Source organism: Cyanistes caeruleus, chromosome 6 (genome assembly GCF_971803275.1).
Source record: "Cyanistes caeruleus chromosome 6, bCyaCae1.hap1.1, whole genome shotgun sequence".
NCBI lineage: Eukaryota > Metazoa > Chordata > Aves > Passeriformes > Paridae > Cyanistes > Cyanistes caeruleus.
In genome coordinates this window covers 46921159-46939079 of record NC_141706.1, presented here as the reverse complement: position 1 = coordinate 46939079, position 17921 = coordinate 46921159, and the positions used below count along the sequence as shown (strand labels likewise).

General features: G+C 36.3%; 1 protein-coding gene and 1 long non-coding RNA gene across 3 annotated transcripts in view; one reads left to right on the top strand and one right to left on the bottom strand.

Annotated features, from left to right (window-relative positions):
- The window catches only part of CIPC (CLOCK interacting pacemaker), a 10833-nt gene extending 10282 nt beyond the window's left edge, over positions 1–551 (bottom strand). The window contains exon 1 of one of the 2 annotated variants that reach the window (XM_023927777.2): positions 4–551. The gene's annotated coding sequence lies outside the window, so the exon portion shown is untranslated. The remainder of the gene's footprint in view (positions 1–3) is intronic. The other variant, XM_086893441.1, reaches the window with a different exon arrangement.
- On the top strand, positions 120–17921 carry LOC147652659 (uncharacterized). Its single transcript, XR_015288146.1, has 2 exons — positions 120–1864; positions 17615–17921. It is a non-coding gene; the product is annotated as an uncharacterized LOC147652659 (long non-coding RNA).

Here is a 17921-nt window from a genome sequence, read left to right as displayed (position 1 = left end):
CACCTGGGCCCGGGGCCGCCACAGCTCAGCCGCGCCGCGCATGCGCCGCCCGCGCCGCGGGCACGCCCCGCCCTCATGGCCGCCGCTGCCCGAGCGCGCATGCGCAGAGCGGGCTGGCCGGGATGTGCGCCTTGGGCCGGGCGTGTGAGGGAGCCGGGCAGGGTGAGCCAATCCAGGAGTTTGGGGTGCTGCTGGGCCTCTCGAATACTGTACAAAAAAGTACGATTCTTCCCCACACAGAAGGTTAGGCATTTGTGCAGCCTCTCTCACTCCATGAATGAGAAAGGAAACGCAGACAGACGCTTCGAATATGAGGAAAGCAGCATCAAAGAGGTCTCTCAAACTTGTCTCAAAGAGGGAAAACATACCAAAAAAAAAATTAATCACGAAATCAATTAGGTTGGAAAAAACCTCGGATCATCGAGTCCAACCTATGACCTAACACCACCATGTCAACTAGACCATGGCACTAAGTGCTAAATCCAGTTTTAAACACTTTCAGGGACAGTGTCTCCATCACTTCCTCAGGCATCCTATTCCAGTGTCTAATCATCCTTTCTGTGAAAAAATTCCTTCTCATGTCCAACCTCCACTGGCACAGCTTGAGACAATGTCTTCTTGTCCTGTCTCTGGTTGCTGGGAGAAGATGCTAAACCCCAGGTGGCTACGGTCTCCTTTCAGCCTCCTTGTAAGTGTGATAAGATCATCTCTGAGTCTCCTTTCTGTGCTGAACAGCTCCTTCTGCTCCTTGCAGAACTTGGGTTCTAGATCCTTCCCCAGCTTTATTGCCCTTCTCTGGATTCATGCCAGCACCTCAATGTCCTTTCCTGAATGGAGAGACCCAGAATTGGACACAGAACTTGAGGTTTGATTTCACCAGTGCCAAGTGCAGGGAAATAATCACTTTTTCCAGTCATGAGTGAAAACAAAAAAACCAACCAACTTCTACATGGTTGGGAAGTGTGAAACCAAAACGTGGATTTGGTTTACATGAACTGCATATAAACCAAGAGCAAATAAATAGGAGGAAGAGAGTCTCTGGTTCAATGAATATAAATAACTAGAGTAGCTCTTCTTGTTCTGAGAACTGCATAAACATGACCAGCATCCAGAAATCAGTCACAATATTTTGCATTTGGACACGAAAACCATTTCATTAGAGAAAACTGAAAAGACTGTGTGAAAGACTTGAGCAAAGACACAATGAATTCCTTAAGTAGAAATGGAAAGGAACACTTTCATTTTATGATGGTCTTGTTAAAGAACCTGAAATATGCTGATTAAAGAGGTCAACAAGATCTAATAAATTCCTGAATGAAAAAGAGAAGGACATTTAATCTCAGCATAGTCTCATAAACAGCTTGTCAAATGCAACACAATAATGTCTGAGGTTACATGGAATGACACTGCCATTTAAAAAAAATATAGCACTGATGGATTCCAGTCCCACCAATCTGAAGTGCTGTGAGACAACACTGATGACTCTTGTTCTTAGGATGTATTTTTGACCACTTAAATGCCAGAGGTGGTTCTGATTACTTCTGAACTGTAGTGTGAGATGTGTAATCTCTAGACTCTGGATTTGGATCCCATACTGTTCAGGAGTTTTGAGTTCTGAAGAAAAGCATGCTAAGAATGCTTTGCACAGGCATGGTCCTGGGTTGTCTCATACCCAGAAACAACCCTTACTCTTCTCCACAGAGGCCAGATTTCTCAGAATATGGAATATGTGTGGATGCTCAGTGAAAACAGCTCACCAGAGAGCAAATAGCCTGTGTTTGGGACAGACAACCTGCTGTTCAGTTCAGATGATTCAGAACAGATTTGGAATATCTAATACAGGCCTTCATCCAAGGGGCAGCAGGTAGGAGAACTGAAATACTATACTGTTTAATAGAGAAGATTTCTTGGATAGTCAAGGCAAACCTCTGTTCTAAATAAATTAAATCTTATCACCCAAATTGTCCCCGAATTAAGTTGACTTAAATCTTAGGTTTATATTGAACATCATCTAAATTCTTCCTCCTCCAAATACATTGGTTTTGTAGTTTTAATATTTCTGTCATTGCCACTTCTCTCCCTTTTCCTTTCATTTGATTCTTCATTGATCCAACGTCTCATATACTGTATGAGTTCAGTGATTACAGTCAGTGGCAGCAGGATGTTTTTCTTTATGTTATACAGTGGTTGATTTGTTTATCCTAAAGGTGAGTGTTTTGACAAATAAATATTAACTTTTTGTTCACTTCCCTGTTTATTCTCGTCATACAACAGTAAAAGTGAAAAGAATGTGAGTGAAGTATGACTGCATGCTTACTCAGTGTAGGTGTTTCAACAGTTATTAAAAAAAGGTGTTGCATCTCTGCTTTTGGGAGAGGATGCAGAAATCATCTTTCATGGCTTAAGAGGGACAAAGGCAAGTTTTATCTAATGAGGTGGTTAAATAATAGGTCTTGTGTGCTTACTGAACGATTAATAAAGGTGTTGATGCATAGACTTCATAAATGCTTGTGGGACAAAGAGTCTTTTGTCCTAACACAGCAGTACAAAAAATGTTTGGCAAACTTTGGAAATAAAGCATAGCCAGGTCAGAAGAATGTGGTTTCATATTACACAGTCTGAAGTGGAAAGGTTAGGTCTGAAAATACCATGTACTCAATCTTTTTTCTTCATATACTCAACTACTTTGTTTTGCTATCACAGACAAAATACAATTTAACAAGCACTATATTGTATTAAGTTAGTTTGCAAGTAAATATCTTTATTCATCTCACTTCATTGAACCAGTCTAATTTTTATGATATTTTAATACAGGTATCTTTATTCCTTCTGTTATTCACTTCTTTTAATACTAATTTTAATACATAAATAGAATATTGTTCAAATGATGCCTCCTAGGTTTTCATTGGTCTCAACATAAGAATGAATTCATGCAGATAAAATGTGCTGTTGGACATTAAAACAATATTAATGCTCAAAATCTCTTTGGAAAGACATTCCATGTATGTATTTTATCAAAAATGAATATCTTATTTATTAAATATCAAAGCAGGAAACACTGTGTAATCATGTGCTCTGACCTATAGTCTATCACAGGTCATAGAATTTCACCCAGAAGTTGACTTAACAAGATTTTTCTCTAATGAAAGTACTTTAGTAATGGCTTATTTTCTTCTAATTTCAACTTTAGGTATGTATTATTTTCAAAGTACACATCTTTCATCTTGTTATATCCATCTGCAACTTTATATTTTCCATAAATGTCTCCAATTTAAGACAAGGCAGAATAAAGGTAATTTAAAAATAACAAGTTATTAGCAGAAATGGCATATCAGGAATAAAGCACTTTTGATGCTCTTACGCTCTTCTGCACTGTGTTATGTTAGAGGAGAACAAAGGTGGATATAAAATTCCCTTTACAGCTCCTAGACTTTTGGAACAACTGAGGATTTGGAGAAGCGGTGCTAAAGAGCAGTCCCAGTGACTGCTTTGAACCCTCGCAGCACCAGAGCATTGCAGCAGCCCAGAGTACAATGGAGAGCAGCAATTCCTTTTGTGTTCCCTCACCTCCCCAGCACAGTCACCTTCTCCATCGACCCTTCAATATAGGGTGGAGAAGGATAGCTCAGTGCAGTGCTGTCAGGGAGATCTCCTCATGACTGTGTTTTTTTTCCTGGTGGAAAAATCAACAGGATTTACACTGTTGTTATGGAAGAGCTTCTATTTGCTCCAAAGCAGGCTAGATGTCACGTTTTCCTGGAGTTCAAAAACTGGGTTTGCATTCAAGATGTTGGTGGTGGCTTTGTGAGTTTTTTTTCCATAAGTGTTGATTTTGCTAAGACCATCTCTACAGACTCTTTGATATGGATTGTAACTTTTCCAGTGTCTTAATTTTTCTAGTTACATCTTAATTTTGTGAACCTGAGAACTGAGATAAGCGTCTACATGGCTTCTGTATACCTGCATTGCTTGTAATAACCACTGGGTGTCGTGAGTCTCTTTGGATTACAGGATATAGAGAAGGACAAATTTAGTCCAATCAAGGACTGCCTATGGACTTTTTTTTTTTCCGGGTGAAAAGGCCTTTGTCTGATTGACATAGGATTGCAATAAGGAGTCCCAAATCTTACTTTAAAATTATCTTATTTGTTTAGGTAAATGTGTGATTCTTAGTGCTGTCCTGTGCAGAGACGGTAGTTGGACTTTGGTGATCCTTGTGGGCTCCTTCCAACTCAGAATATTATGAGTCTGTGATTCTTTATTTATGTACCAAGGGCAACTAATACAGGATAGGAATACTAGAAACAACAGTCTAATCCTCTACATGTTTTATTTCCATTACCATTTAGACATTCAACTGAATGACACCTTGTTTGGAAGAAAAACACTAAGATGTCAGCAGGTAATTAAAGAAATCCTGATATCATAAATGTTTCACACAGCAGAACTAAGGATGAATTGGTGATCTCAAATCAGTATTTTCCCAATTTTTGGGAACTATATTTGACATGGCTGTGTTTGAGATAATTTTTTTTGCTAAAGGATTTGGCCTGTTATTTTCATTATTTTTCGCAAGCAAATGAAAAGGCACTAATTTGTAACTTTATATACAAGGATAAAAAACATTCTTTGTGCAGAAGAGAACTGGAATCTTGAACCTTCAGTACAGACCTGTGCCATGGAGGATGAAGGACCAACCATATTAGTTGCACATAGAAGGATTACATTTCCTAGACTAGTCAGTAGGAGATCATATGATGTGGTAACATTGATACAGCCATGTGCTGTGCCTCACAGTATGGATAGATGAGCCAGGGATATAGACTGGATGTTGGCTTTCCGAGAAGCTCAGATGCCACTGTGACTCAGTTGCTTTCCCTGTGGGCTTGTTGTTAGATGGCTGAATTAATCTGGTGTGTGGGGGTTCTCTCAGTAGTGGTTGAAGCTTTGCCTAACAGTATGATTGTGAAATGCTCAGAATTACTAGAACCATCTGAAAGACAAATATAGAACTGTCTCTTGGTTTGTAGGGCAAAGTATGTTCCCCTATTATAAGGAACAGTAGCGGGATATATTTTACCTTTAACTTAGAAACCTGCACTGCACTGACTAGCACAGCAAAACACTGAACAGTCTGTGTCCAGTGCGACAGGAATTGTGAGGGCTTATAGGAGCAGATCAAGAAAACTTTGCTAAGTGATGGTTTTTATAGTGGACTGTGTGTAATGTAATGTAGCCAAATCTGAACAGATTTTTATGATACTAGAACAAGGCTGTACCTTGGTGGTAGTACTTCAAGGATCTTCAGACTAACTTTTTTAACTTGGTGAGTGTAGCAGCTCTTCTGAAGAAGTCTTTGTTAGGAGGACGTCAGTATCAATTAAAATATGCTTTTGTTCTGGAGTCATTTATGGACCCTGCTGAGGTCCCTAATTACTGTTTGCAACCTATGGTTAGGGAGAAACTAAAAACCAGTTTTTATTTGAAGTGATATAGCAGAATGAACAGAAGGTATAAACTGGATTTCTAATCTACGCGCAAGGCTGATTTCTGTTGTGCTGAATTCATGAGGAGCTACTGGGGGCTCACCAGTCTTGAAAATGGGACCACTTGTTTGTATATCTTTGGGAAAATAGTAGAGTTTCTATGAAATGTTCTGACAGTAGTTGTCTTTCAGATTGTATTGATTTAATACAAGGAAAGCCTTTCAGGAATATCTGTCAATATCTCTGAAAAGCTTACTGAAAAATGACATAGTTTACTTGTAAATACAATGTTAATCAGCACAGTACAAAATTAAAAAGAAATAAAATAGGTATAAAATATGGTGACATTCCTAATTGAAATACAGTCATTGGTTTTGTTGAAAACTTTTGAAAACTTGGACTTTCCTGGAATGTAAAAATACTCTTCTTCTTTTATTAAAATTAATATAGCACTCTGAATTTCCAGCCTTCAGGAACAGTTTTATGTTTATCAGATTTCTAAAATGCGATTGTTATAGTGGTCAGATGAAATGGAGGGTTGCATAGTGGGAATAGGAATGACTGAAAAATGTATATTTCTGATCCCAAGATAATTTATGTAATTCAATTTGTGATACCCTGCTGTAATATTGCTTTTCTTTGTAGCATTGCTGCATGGAGAGAAATAGCATTGATACTAAGTGCTTGTATGTTCCTTCAGACCAGAGAAAGAAACTGTAATGGAATATCAGAAATGACAAGCATACCCAGGCTGTCAGAGTCTTGTCCAGCTCTGCTATGCCAACAAATAAACTGTTTCAATAGGGCAAAAGCAAAATGTACAAAGGACAGCTGAATATTTACCAGATGTTATGGCATTTGAGGCTCCAGGACTAGCTCTGTGTAGATGTAAGACTGAATTAGATTCTTTCAGTTTTGCCAAGGGCAGGAAAAATCATATCTTGTCAGGGAAGACAGGTTTTCTCTTTTTTAAAGGAAATTCTCCACATGATGGCAGTAAAAAACCTCTGGAATTCAGAGGTAGTTTGTTTCACCTTCAAGAGCCATAGGGAAAAAAACAACCCAAGATGAAGAACTGAGTATGTGACTGTGCTTTTACATTTCCCATTTTTCTCCTGGTAGGCCTTAAATTCCCCAGATAGTTTTCCAGACAGCAAGGCTACGTGCAGCCTGGAACAAAGAGAATGGGTCACCTGTCACCTTATACTAGGGCACAGTGTCACTCACAGGCATGCCTTCAAAAGATATTTTTGGTTTCTTATGCTGTGTATTAATGAGCAGAGGGAGAGGATAAGGAAAAAAAGAGGTTGTATTTAATTCCTATCCACAAACTTGTCTCTGCCCAAAAACTTGGAGGTTGTAGCTCATCATTTCACATCACATAACAGAAAGCCCTTGGATAAGCACCCAGTTTGCCCCAACTGGGCATTTACCAACTTGGTTTGATTGCTGTAACGATGCCAGACAGAGATTAGTTGTGGAATGAGTTTGCAGTTGAGACTCAGCCTGTCTAGAGCTCTTGGATATCTTGGTGTATGGAAGCACTTAGAGAGGAGTGTATTTAAAGAACCCAGAAGCAGCTGTGTCGCTAAAATTAAAATGCATTTTTCTTGTATTGTTTTTGCTTGGTTTCCTGTTGCACACTCTGGACCTGTCTTATGAGAGTAAATGGGCAAAGGAAAGGGATGAGTCAAAGGAATGAAAATCAATCCTAGAAATTCCTGCTTTGCTTTTTACAGCCTGGATACACCAGATATTTGACATGAAAAGGCCTGTGGCTAAAACAGCCTTTGAAAGTCTGCTCTTTATATTCATATGCCTTTCATTCCATTCTTCAGTCATTTAGCCCATAGATTTCCTTTTTGTGTGTGTACAAGGATTGGTGCTCCATTCCTTTCTCCTCATATTTCCTTCCCAGAACACAGGAGGTCTAAATTCTACAGTTGCTAGCACTAAACATGCTATAGCTGATCATAATATTTGTAAAAATATCTGATATAAGTGTCAGAAAAGTACTGATGTGTAAGTGAAAGCATAAGGTATGACATACAGATATATTAGAACAAGATCTCTGATAAAGCAAAGTTAAAAATATAAACAAGTTTAGTTTATAATCAGCAACTGCTCCTCTAGCAGAAGAGTAATTTTTTGTGAAAGAGTATATTACTTAGAAGTCTTAGCATAAAAGACATTTAGCAATAAATTTATATTCAGATACTTCTGACATGGGAAATTATTACCCCAGAATACTGTACAGGGAATTAGGAAATAGTTTTAAAAGCTTGGTCAAGGTCATATAAGAAAGCTGTGGCAGAGTCAACAAAACATGAGAATAATAAAGGCAGTTCCTGTTCACCACTTCCCCCTCTGATCATGTGCCTTACAGAGATTGTAGAGTCTTGCTGTCAGACAAAAAACTTGCTCAGTCTGATGCCCTAAAAGCTGCTTTGAAGCTAAACACAAAATTCTTAAGTTATGGGAAGCTTGGGATATCATTCCATATGATCTTTTAGCAAAGCAAAAGGACATGTTTATCTGCATAGTGAATGTAAAGGAGCTATTCAGAGAAGCACAACTGCAGTCCACACCAGTAAATCTACTCACTCCATCTGCTTAAAATGTTCTGAAAATCCTATTTAATGGATTTAAAAAAAACCAAAAATCCAAATATAGGTTAAGCCATGCTGCTTTCCAAAAGAGTAGAAATACTATTGAGGTAAAATGACCAGCCCACCTTGCCACTGATAAGTGGAAAAGTAGAAGTTAGGGGTGTTAGCTCCCCAGTTTTTGAAACCATAGGCTTGTCAGAAGTAAGAATCAGGATTTCATGTGGCTCATCTATATTTTGTAAGGGGTTTACATTCTTTGTGTACGTGCAGCTTTTCTGCAGTTCATGACAAGGAGAGTTGCATACTGTAGCCTGAACCCCCAGGTCAGCAGCACTGAGAGGGTCACATTTGCAGTTTGATCTGTCAAGGTCTACTCTAGAAAAAATGAAACCTAAAGACCAGGGGGTGGTTAACAGTCTGAATAAAACAACAAAACTGAAACTGTTACTCATCTAAATCAACCTTCTGCAATCATTTTTGCCAATGTTTTGTGTATTCTGCCGAAATCTCTCAGGGGTAAAAGAATTAGAAACAGTAGCCCCATTAAATGCTGCTAAAGACTGTGGCTTTCACAAGTACCAACTTTTTTTCTTTTTTGTGGTTATACAGATAATGCATCTCTGGTAACCTTGTACATTTTCTGAAAGAAAAAAAGATGGTGATTACATTTTCTGGTTTGTTTTTCCTCTTCAGAAACAGCTCAGTTGTGAATGACCCCGTGTGATAAGTAAGAGAAATTCAGTATGCAGTTTTGGTGCTACAAAAGGGCCCACTGGCAATTTCAATGCATATTTCCCAAGTCCTCGGAAAGGTCATTGAGGGTCTCCATTACATGCAGTCTAGAGCCTGCTACAATTTTCTCATACAATTTAATCTGCTGCCTGGATGGCCTCCAGTGTACAAGCAACTGACAATCTACAGTCTTTGGAATTGATTTCCTGGAATTGTGGAATGCCTGCTTGGCCTCCAGATGACAGATGTGTGCTGGAGCTCTCAGTGCTGCTGCTCTACAGAGATGAGAGAAAATTTGCCTCATTTCAACATTTTCTGTAAGCTTTTAAATCTTCTTTTAGTGATTATAGGGATGAAGTTATCACTTAGATACAAGCATCATTCTGAGTGGGCATCATTAATAAAAATCTTTTGCTTTCTGTAGCATTTGTCATGTAGGGCCCTTTTTGGTCTTATAAATATTCTCTAAGATAAACACTGTATGAATTTGATAAACTCCTGTCATAGTCATTTTGTACTTGGGGAACCAAAAATTAAAGGACAGATAAATGAGTTGCCAGAATTCACACACCAGGACACTGTCACCATCAGAAAAAGGTTTTAATCTCAGAGTTTACTTCAAGCAGTTAATGTGGATTCATGCTATAGCTCTCGTATTCACTAGGATTGTACCTGTACTTTATTTAAAGCAGATGAAAAGTACATGTTCTTCTTAATTAACACAATATCTGCATAAATAGGAGACTGAGAAAATAACTTGAGATTTCTAACCTATTTTCCAGTTTTAAGACCAAATATTCCTCCCATTTTTCTTCTGTATATAGCAAATGCTCCTAAATCTGAAGTACAGGTGCCATTCTCTTTCTCTTATAGTATATAGAAGAAACTCCAAATCTCAGACTGAGAGTCAGTAGGAAAAAAACCCCAAATGATGAATGCACATTGGGAAAATTTGTGTTTTTCATTCAAAAAAACTAATACAAACAGCTCCATGAGAATGGGTGTTTTCTGTTTGATGACTGGCTGAACAAGCAATCTGAAACCTGAGTGACCTACTCTCTTTTTCAATCTAGAAATTTTTCTTTACACATGGAAATTGTGAATAGAAGATAGTAGTTGAAAAGCTGCTATTCTCAATATGAAACTCCAACTCAACTAACATAGTAATGGATTTTTAAAATGGCTCATTTGATGGAAATACAAGGGCACACATGGTGTTTTGCCCAGAAAGAGGATATATACACCTGATGACAAAAGAGGGAGATTTCCATTGCAATCCCAAGCCAGAAATACCTCTTGTATAAGGCTTGAATTCAGTTTTGGATTTTGTGGGATAGCACTTTTTTGGAGTGTTTTTGCTTTCTTTGAGAAACTAGCCAAATGCTCTAGGGTATGAAACAACATAAAAACAGGGGGAAAGTTTATGTAGACTTCAGCTGGAAAGGAATAGAACAGCTTACAGTGAGAGAGCAAAACATATATTTTGTGTCAGCATCGAAACAGAAAGTAGAGGAAACAGCTAGAGAGGTTAGAATAGCAGCTTTGTGCTAAATAGGATGTGGATGAGAACATGAGACTGAAAGAGAAATTGTGTGAACATGAAATGAGAGTATCCATGATCCTTTTGAAGGAAAGGAGGGAGAACAGCAAAATAGAAGAAAAAAATTTTCAAGAAAGCAGATTTCAGCAAACTCAGGATACTGGGAGATCACATGTCATGGAAGAGAAATTTAAAGGAATAAAGGAATTAAACACTTCCTGATGGAAAACATGCTCTTTGGAATTTAATGATCCCAGTGCAAGGAAAGAATAGCAAGTCTATAGCAAGAAGTCATCTGGTTAAATCATATACATTGACCTCAAACATGTGAGTCATACAGGAAATTAAAATTACGTGAGATTACTAGGATTAGTATAAAGGAGTGCATAAGTATGTGGGGACAGAAATCAAAAAGAACAAGGCACAGAAGAAGTTATAATTAGGAGGAGCAAGAAACCTTTTTTAAGTGACCAGCTTAAAAAAATCTGGTTTTATAAAGGACATCACAGTTTATGACTATGGAGTTTCTACTTGAATTCTGTGAGGAATAAGAGAAAGACTGAGAAACTACTCTGTACTAAGTTGAGAGAGAAAACTAAGTAGTATCTTAGATCAATTTAATGCCTTTTTTGTTTCAGTATTCAGTACAGAAGTCTTCTGTAATCATGTGGCTGATATAATTATTATGAAAAACTAAGAACCATGATCTTACAGACTAATAAAATGGACTCTGGATTATTTGGTGCACTGGCCAAAACTATTTAAAGCAGGCATCGCTTATAACATAGGAGATGCTTGCTAAGGCTCTAAGAGATATAAAAAGGAAAAGTGTAGTGCTTAAAGGATAAAAAACAAGCCAGGCAATTTTTCATCAGCCACTTTAACTGCAATTCCTAAAAAAAAAAATGCTAGAACAAATAAAATGGACAAATAATCAAGTGAGTTATATATAAACATCTGGAAGATAGCAAAGAAATGGCTGACAGACAGAATGGATCTGTTGAGAGCAGCCTATATCAAACCAATCTGTTTTCCTAGTTCTTTGGGTGAACAGATCTGTGAACAGAAGAGCAATAATAAATATTGTGTATCTTGACTTCAGCAGGTTGTCTGACCATCTTTACATAGCATATCTATGCCACATTTTCCTAAGCAAAGCAGGAAAATTTGAGTTATGAGGAAATTTGAAGAACTGATGGTGTTTAGTCTATGAGAAAAGTCTGAAATAAAACTTGTCTTTAGATAAGGCTTCTAGGCTACTCTGGAAAGAAGGAGAATAATTTTTCTCCATGTTCAGCATAGACAAGACAAGAAATAAGAGTTTTAAAATGCATCTAGAGAAATTCAGGTTAGATATTGGGAGGAATAAGTAGAAATAATGAAGCACAGGCATATGTTGTGAAGAGATGATGTCAAATCTCTGTTACTTGGGTTTGTTCACATTACCTGTGCTCAGAAATGTTACTAATACTTTTGCCTCCATCAGGACAGCAGATAGATGAGATGAGCTTTCAAGGTACTTTCCAGTAGCATCTTATGTCAAAAATATGCCCTTCTCCTACTTTGACTGTCCCAATCTTTTGTCTATATCAAACACTTTTTAGACAATGGTAATGGCAACCAAGCACTTTTCAGCATTCACTTTCAACATTCACTTCAATAACATTTTGTGAAAAGGAAAGAGGTATTCTGAGTTTTGTAATACAAATGTCAGAAAGAGCTTCTCTGTATCCCTGTAAAGCTGGGGGCAGAAGCTATTAGACTTATATGCAGTTGATATTTAAACCAAACATAGCTTTCATGTTTTCAGTGCAAAAGTCATCCACTAACTTTAAACCGTGTTCATTTTTCCTTTTCCAATGTTTTTCCTCCACAAGCTGTTTAAAATACTGTAGTGGGAGCTTCAAATGGACTTCTAATTTAGTTAGAAGTTTTTGGCTTCACCTAACAAAATTCTGAAAGTCGTATCTGTAATTCAGGAAAAAATTGTGATGTCTGTTTAAAGTATCATCTCATCAAAGGACATCACAAGGCCTTAGTACTCCCCTATGTACAAAAGAAGAACTTAGAGCATTATTGTTATTGCCCAGTAACATGGTAAGTCATAGAACAGTGTGTGAACTGTTCAACAAAAAATAAGTTTCAGACCTACAGTGACTTGAAAAAAATTAGGATTCTCAAAAAAAGAAAGAACTGCATAATATACTTTTCCAGAAGTTAGGCCTTGTTTTGCTCTTATTCCTGTCTCCATTTTTGTACATTAAATCTTTGTGGAATAAATATTATAAAACAGCAACAACAAAAATTCTTTGTACTAAGCATAATTATGGAACTGGAAGCCTTATGGGTGGAGTTTGTTATATTCTTAGCCACAAGAGAACAGAGATGGAGCTAAATGTTAGATTTAATGAAGAAGAAAATTGGTAAGAGTATTATGTAATCAAGGATGAATTTGATCTACTAGAACTTAATGGAAGATAAATCATTGAAGATCACAATTAACAAATCTTTTTTCCATTCCTTAGAGTGTTAGCTTCAAGAAGTGGTTATTTTTATTTTATTTTTAGTAAATGGGATAGTTTTTCATTAATACAACAAATAGATAATAGTATTATAACTATAGTTATAACTATGTATATAGTTATATATAAATATATTTATATAGTAATCTATATATATTATAATTATATATATATAATAGTTAATATATTATATATATATAATTATATATATATAATATATATATATAACTATAATTCCATGTATATTAACCTGGGCTGAGAAAGGGAATACTAAAAGACTTAGTGGGAAAAAGTGATTGGAAACACTGAAGTTATGAAAACAGCTCATTTTTGTGAAGTGAGTGTAAGCATTGTCAAGAGTTGTTAAATCTCAAGATAAAAAGAATTCACACTTATTTCAAAATGAAAATTAGTTTCTTCAGAGTTTCAACATCAAATGAATGTAGCTGTGTCTGTTGAAGTAGAAAACATGGGTTTGATGATCTTCCAAGTGAGACGTCTTCAGTGTCATTGAAAGTTAGCCATAATGAAAATGTAATTCCCTACTCTAGGTCTTCCTGCAGCTCCTCAACTGCAAACTCCTTTCAGAGCATTCTCAGTTCATCTTTGAAAACCACAATATGACAGATGAATTGGTGACTGTACCTTTAAAAAAAAGGGAGAAAAGAAAGAAATTAAGTCAAAGACTTGAACTTGATAGAAAGTTGCAACCCTCTTTTCTTCTGAAAACATCATCTTTCAGTGTAGCACAAAATGAGCAATTTGAAAGTGATTGAAGCACTTTGCCCTGAATACTCTCATTCAGACGGATTTAAATTTGTGGTTTCATATTAGATACTACAAGCAAAGAGACAGAAGAAAAAAATTAAAGGAACAACTAAAAGAATCAACTTTGACATTAAGGCATATGGTTCATTGCACATGAGAAATAATCCAATAATGGATACAAGTAGCCATAGAGAAAAACGGGTTCCTACTTAATGCTATCGATTTTGTGTCTGAAAAGAAAAGCAAAGAATATTGTGTCCAGGTTGGTATAGATGTTGCCTACTAGTTCAAAAAAAACCCAGAGGAGGGATCTTTTAATTTGTTCTAATGATGGAAATAAGGAGAATAAAGCTATTTGCATTAAAAATCACTTTAAGCATTTCTATAAGTTTCTGTAAGTGTACAGTATATATTGATAGTACAGTTGTGAAATAATGTAGCATTTCACACCATAATATCCCAATATATTTTGGGAGTTCAAAGATTTTCCTGCAACCATCTATCTCATATTTGTTTGATTAAAAAAAGAGGATTGATGCTGTACCTTCTCAACAACAATTCAGAGATCTCTCTGCAAGATTTTGGACCTGATTTTCATTTACAGAAAGATAATGACTTTCATAAGCTGGAGGGACCTAAACACAATTCAAAGTCCATTTTACAGCATCCAAGCAGTATTATGTTATTTTTTGGTTAGAAGAAATTAGATCTAAAAGGTCTCTGTACTTTCATAAGAAATGACACAGACTTTTAAATTTGTATTGAGCCCAAAGTGTGGTCAAAACACAACAAAGTTTACAGTTGTGTTTGCTTTTTTTTTTAACAGAGCTGTTGCATTTACAAAAGCTATTACAATGTGGGTTTGGCAGATAGAAATTTTATGGACATGTAAGTCTACAACCATGGTCACAGGGAAAATAATGGCCTGTCTAATTAACAGCTAGAACCACACAGGGAGAAAAAATATTCTTTGATTATTTCTAGAATTTTTATGATTAGAAATGTTATTTAGCCAGGATCATTGATTATTCATACAGTTGCCTGTTTTTTTTGTCTAAATTAGGAAAAAGTAGCAGAAATGTGGAATGTAGACTCTAAGCCTACTTTTCTTCCTTCTTTTAACACTAACAGGCTTTGTACATGACATGTATGGGAAGAAGTGATGCCACAATTTATGTCAAAAGAGTGAAATCTGGGAGATGAATCACAGTGAATAGATACTCAAATTCTGACAGATGTCAGTTTTGCAAAATATATACAGTTCTGTTCAGCAAGCTCAGTATGTGTCTCTGGTGATTCAGATTTATTTGGTTGAACAGTTAATCTCTGAAAAACAGTTTTTCAGTATTCTGGAATGGCTTGTCAGAATCCAGCTGCCAAATACCCTGAGCATCTCTGTCTCTACTCATCTTCCTTCCTCCTGCTGGATCCCCTTTATAAAGGGAGAACAAATGGTCCATTTCCAAAAACTCTGAACAGATTAACATGTACCATGATTTTTCCAGACACTCTTATACTGGAGCACCATGGTACCAGAGGGAAAACTGGTAAAACCTTTTTCCTTGCATCTTAAAGCTGCTTCTGCTTGCTAAGAGTGGGAATAGAGTAGATAAAGCAAACTGCCTGACTTAAAACAGAATGAAGAAAAAAGGGTAGTCTTGGGTCAGGTAGAGGTACAATATTTCTTACATAAGAAGCACAGCACCAGCTAGGCTTGGTAAACAGAAAAGAAGGGAAGGAAGTTCTTTAATTAGCAGAACATGTAATTAAACATGAGTCCTGGTGTTCTTTTGCTATCATAAAACATATCTGATATGCAAAGTACATCTTATTCACTTCTATGTTCTGACATATTGCGTTTATATTGGTGATTTTATTAGTGCAGTCAGACTGACAGCAGCATGTACTAAGAATTTAAAGATTAGAACCCTGTTATTACAGAGAGCAACATAGGTCCATATGATAGATTTTGCAACCCTAATTAATTATTTATTCCATGACACTATGAGAGCAATAAGGTTATGCTAACATTCTAGAAGGTAAGCAGACTGTCCAAAGTGATTATAGATCTGATACCCTGGCATCAAACCATGCCAATACAATTGAAATTTATTAAGAATTTGTTTTTTAAAAAAAGGGATTAAATATTGGAAATTTAATGAATGCCAGTCAAAGCTGATGTACAGAAAATCACTCTAGTCAGTCTGTTTGACATTTATATATTTACTAATTTATAGAGAAAAAACATACAGATTCTTATAAGGCAGTTGAACTGTGGCTAACAAAAAACAACTTACCTAATTCATGAATGAACCTTTTGCAGAGTTAACAAGGCACATGCTACTCTGGTTGAAGGACTTGGAAGACAAAATGTAGCTGTTAATTGGGAGCCATCATGAATGAAGTTTACCTTGCACAAGGATTGGTACATGTTATTAGCAGGCTGGTTGATGGCTAATGCTAATCCATACTTTCCCCATTATTTTAACAAATAAATGGTATTAAGTGCATGTGGTAACACTTGTGGATAATATAAAAACAGGAGAAATAGTGAATACTGAGTGAAGCCAGGGAAGTCTTATAGGACCACTTGGACTGGTTGAATAAGTTGTGGCCATTCAAAGGAAGTTGTACTGTAGCACTGACAAAAGCAAGATCATATCTTTACAAGCAGAAAACATGCTGTCTGTTCATCTGTAGGAAGGGGAGTTATTTCCTGGAAAACAGATTCTGAAAAAGATTTCAAGGTCACGGTAGACAAATGAGTCAACATGGGTTCCTACTGTAATGATTTGGTAAAAAATAGGTAAATTGAATTGGAAATGAACCACTTGAGAAGTCATTTAAATTTTGCATATAGAATTGGTGCTGGAATCCTGACTAACTATGAGACTTGCATTTTAAAGAGAATGGTGAGCACTTTTAGTAGAGAGACACAGAAATAATTGTGGAGAATTACTTTGAAATCCAAAGAGCCCAATCTGCCTATTTCATTTTTTTTTTAAGAGAGGGAGAGAGAAATTGTTCAGAAGTGATTTGATTACAATGTATAAATATGTTCCTGTAGAGAAAATCTGACATTCTAAAGAGCTATTAATTTTAGACAAGATAGACATAGTACAGTAGCATACTTCTATTCTGGAACGTGGCTCCAAATAAGTCCACATTAGGAAGAAAACTCAAAATTTTTTAAAAGTGATGGACTAAACTATAGAGGAAGATGGAGATTCTTCAACCCCTAAGATGAACATTTGAAAGTTTCTCTAAAAAATATGAATAACCTTCAGATCAAAACTGGACTGAGGGTTATTTTCTTGCATTCATGAAAAATAAGTAAATAGCCTTAGTGGTGATAAAATTAAATAGACTGTGATATGCCAGAGATCCCATTAAAGGATTTTAAAAGTCTTTTCTGACCTATGAATTTAGAGGAAAAAAAAAATGCATTTTACTAACAAAAATACCTCAAAAGAATTTTTAAGTTCTAAGTCATGCATTCAGAAGGGACAAAACAGAATGTGGGCTTCCTGAACAAATTTTCTCCAAACTGTTATGAAATAGTCTAATTACATGTTCTTAGATATTCAAAATCATCCATAGAAAATGGATAATGCATAAAAGGTGCTGCCTGGATGGAGCATTATGGAAATAATATCTGGTCATGCAATTATAAACTTATTCTAAAAAATACACATGAACAAAACTACTGTCATTCACAAGCTTGTGAATGCTTGTATCTAAAATCCATGACTCTTTAATGGGAGCAGTGAGATCGAAGGGAATGAGAAAGAGGCCAAGGCAGTTAAATAGGAAGAGTATCCTGAAGGCAGATCTCTCTGAGATGGCTATAAAATGCTTTTAAAATATTGTGGAAGAAAAATACCACTTTTAGGGTCTGTTTCTGCATTCAAAAGAATTATTTATACCCAGTTCCTCCTTTCTTTTGTTCTGTTTTAGGTTAACTTGGAAGAAATCTTAAAGGGTATTATGTTTAACTACTTGTCAGATTGATCGGTTACCTTGTTTGTCCAAGCATACTAAGTTGGCTGAGCAGAGCTTGATGGGAGTCTGGAGATGCTGGAATGGAAGAAAAGAGATGCCATTTCTCCAAATTTTGTACATGGTTCTCCAGTCTCAGGGATGATGGAAAACTGTGATTGAAAAGCTGTGAGAACTCTACGTTTTATTTCACATTTCTGTGGGCTGAAAATGCAGATAGAAGAAATGTCATAACTCTCTGAATAAAAAGAGAACAAGAACTTAA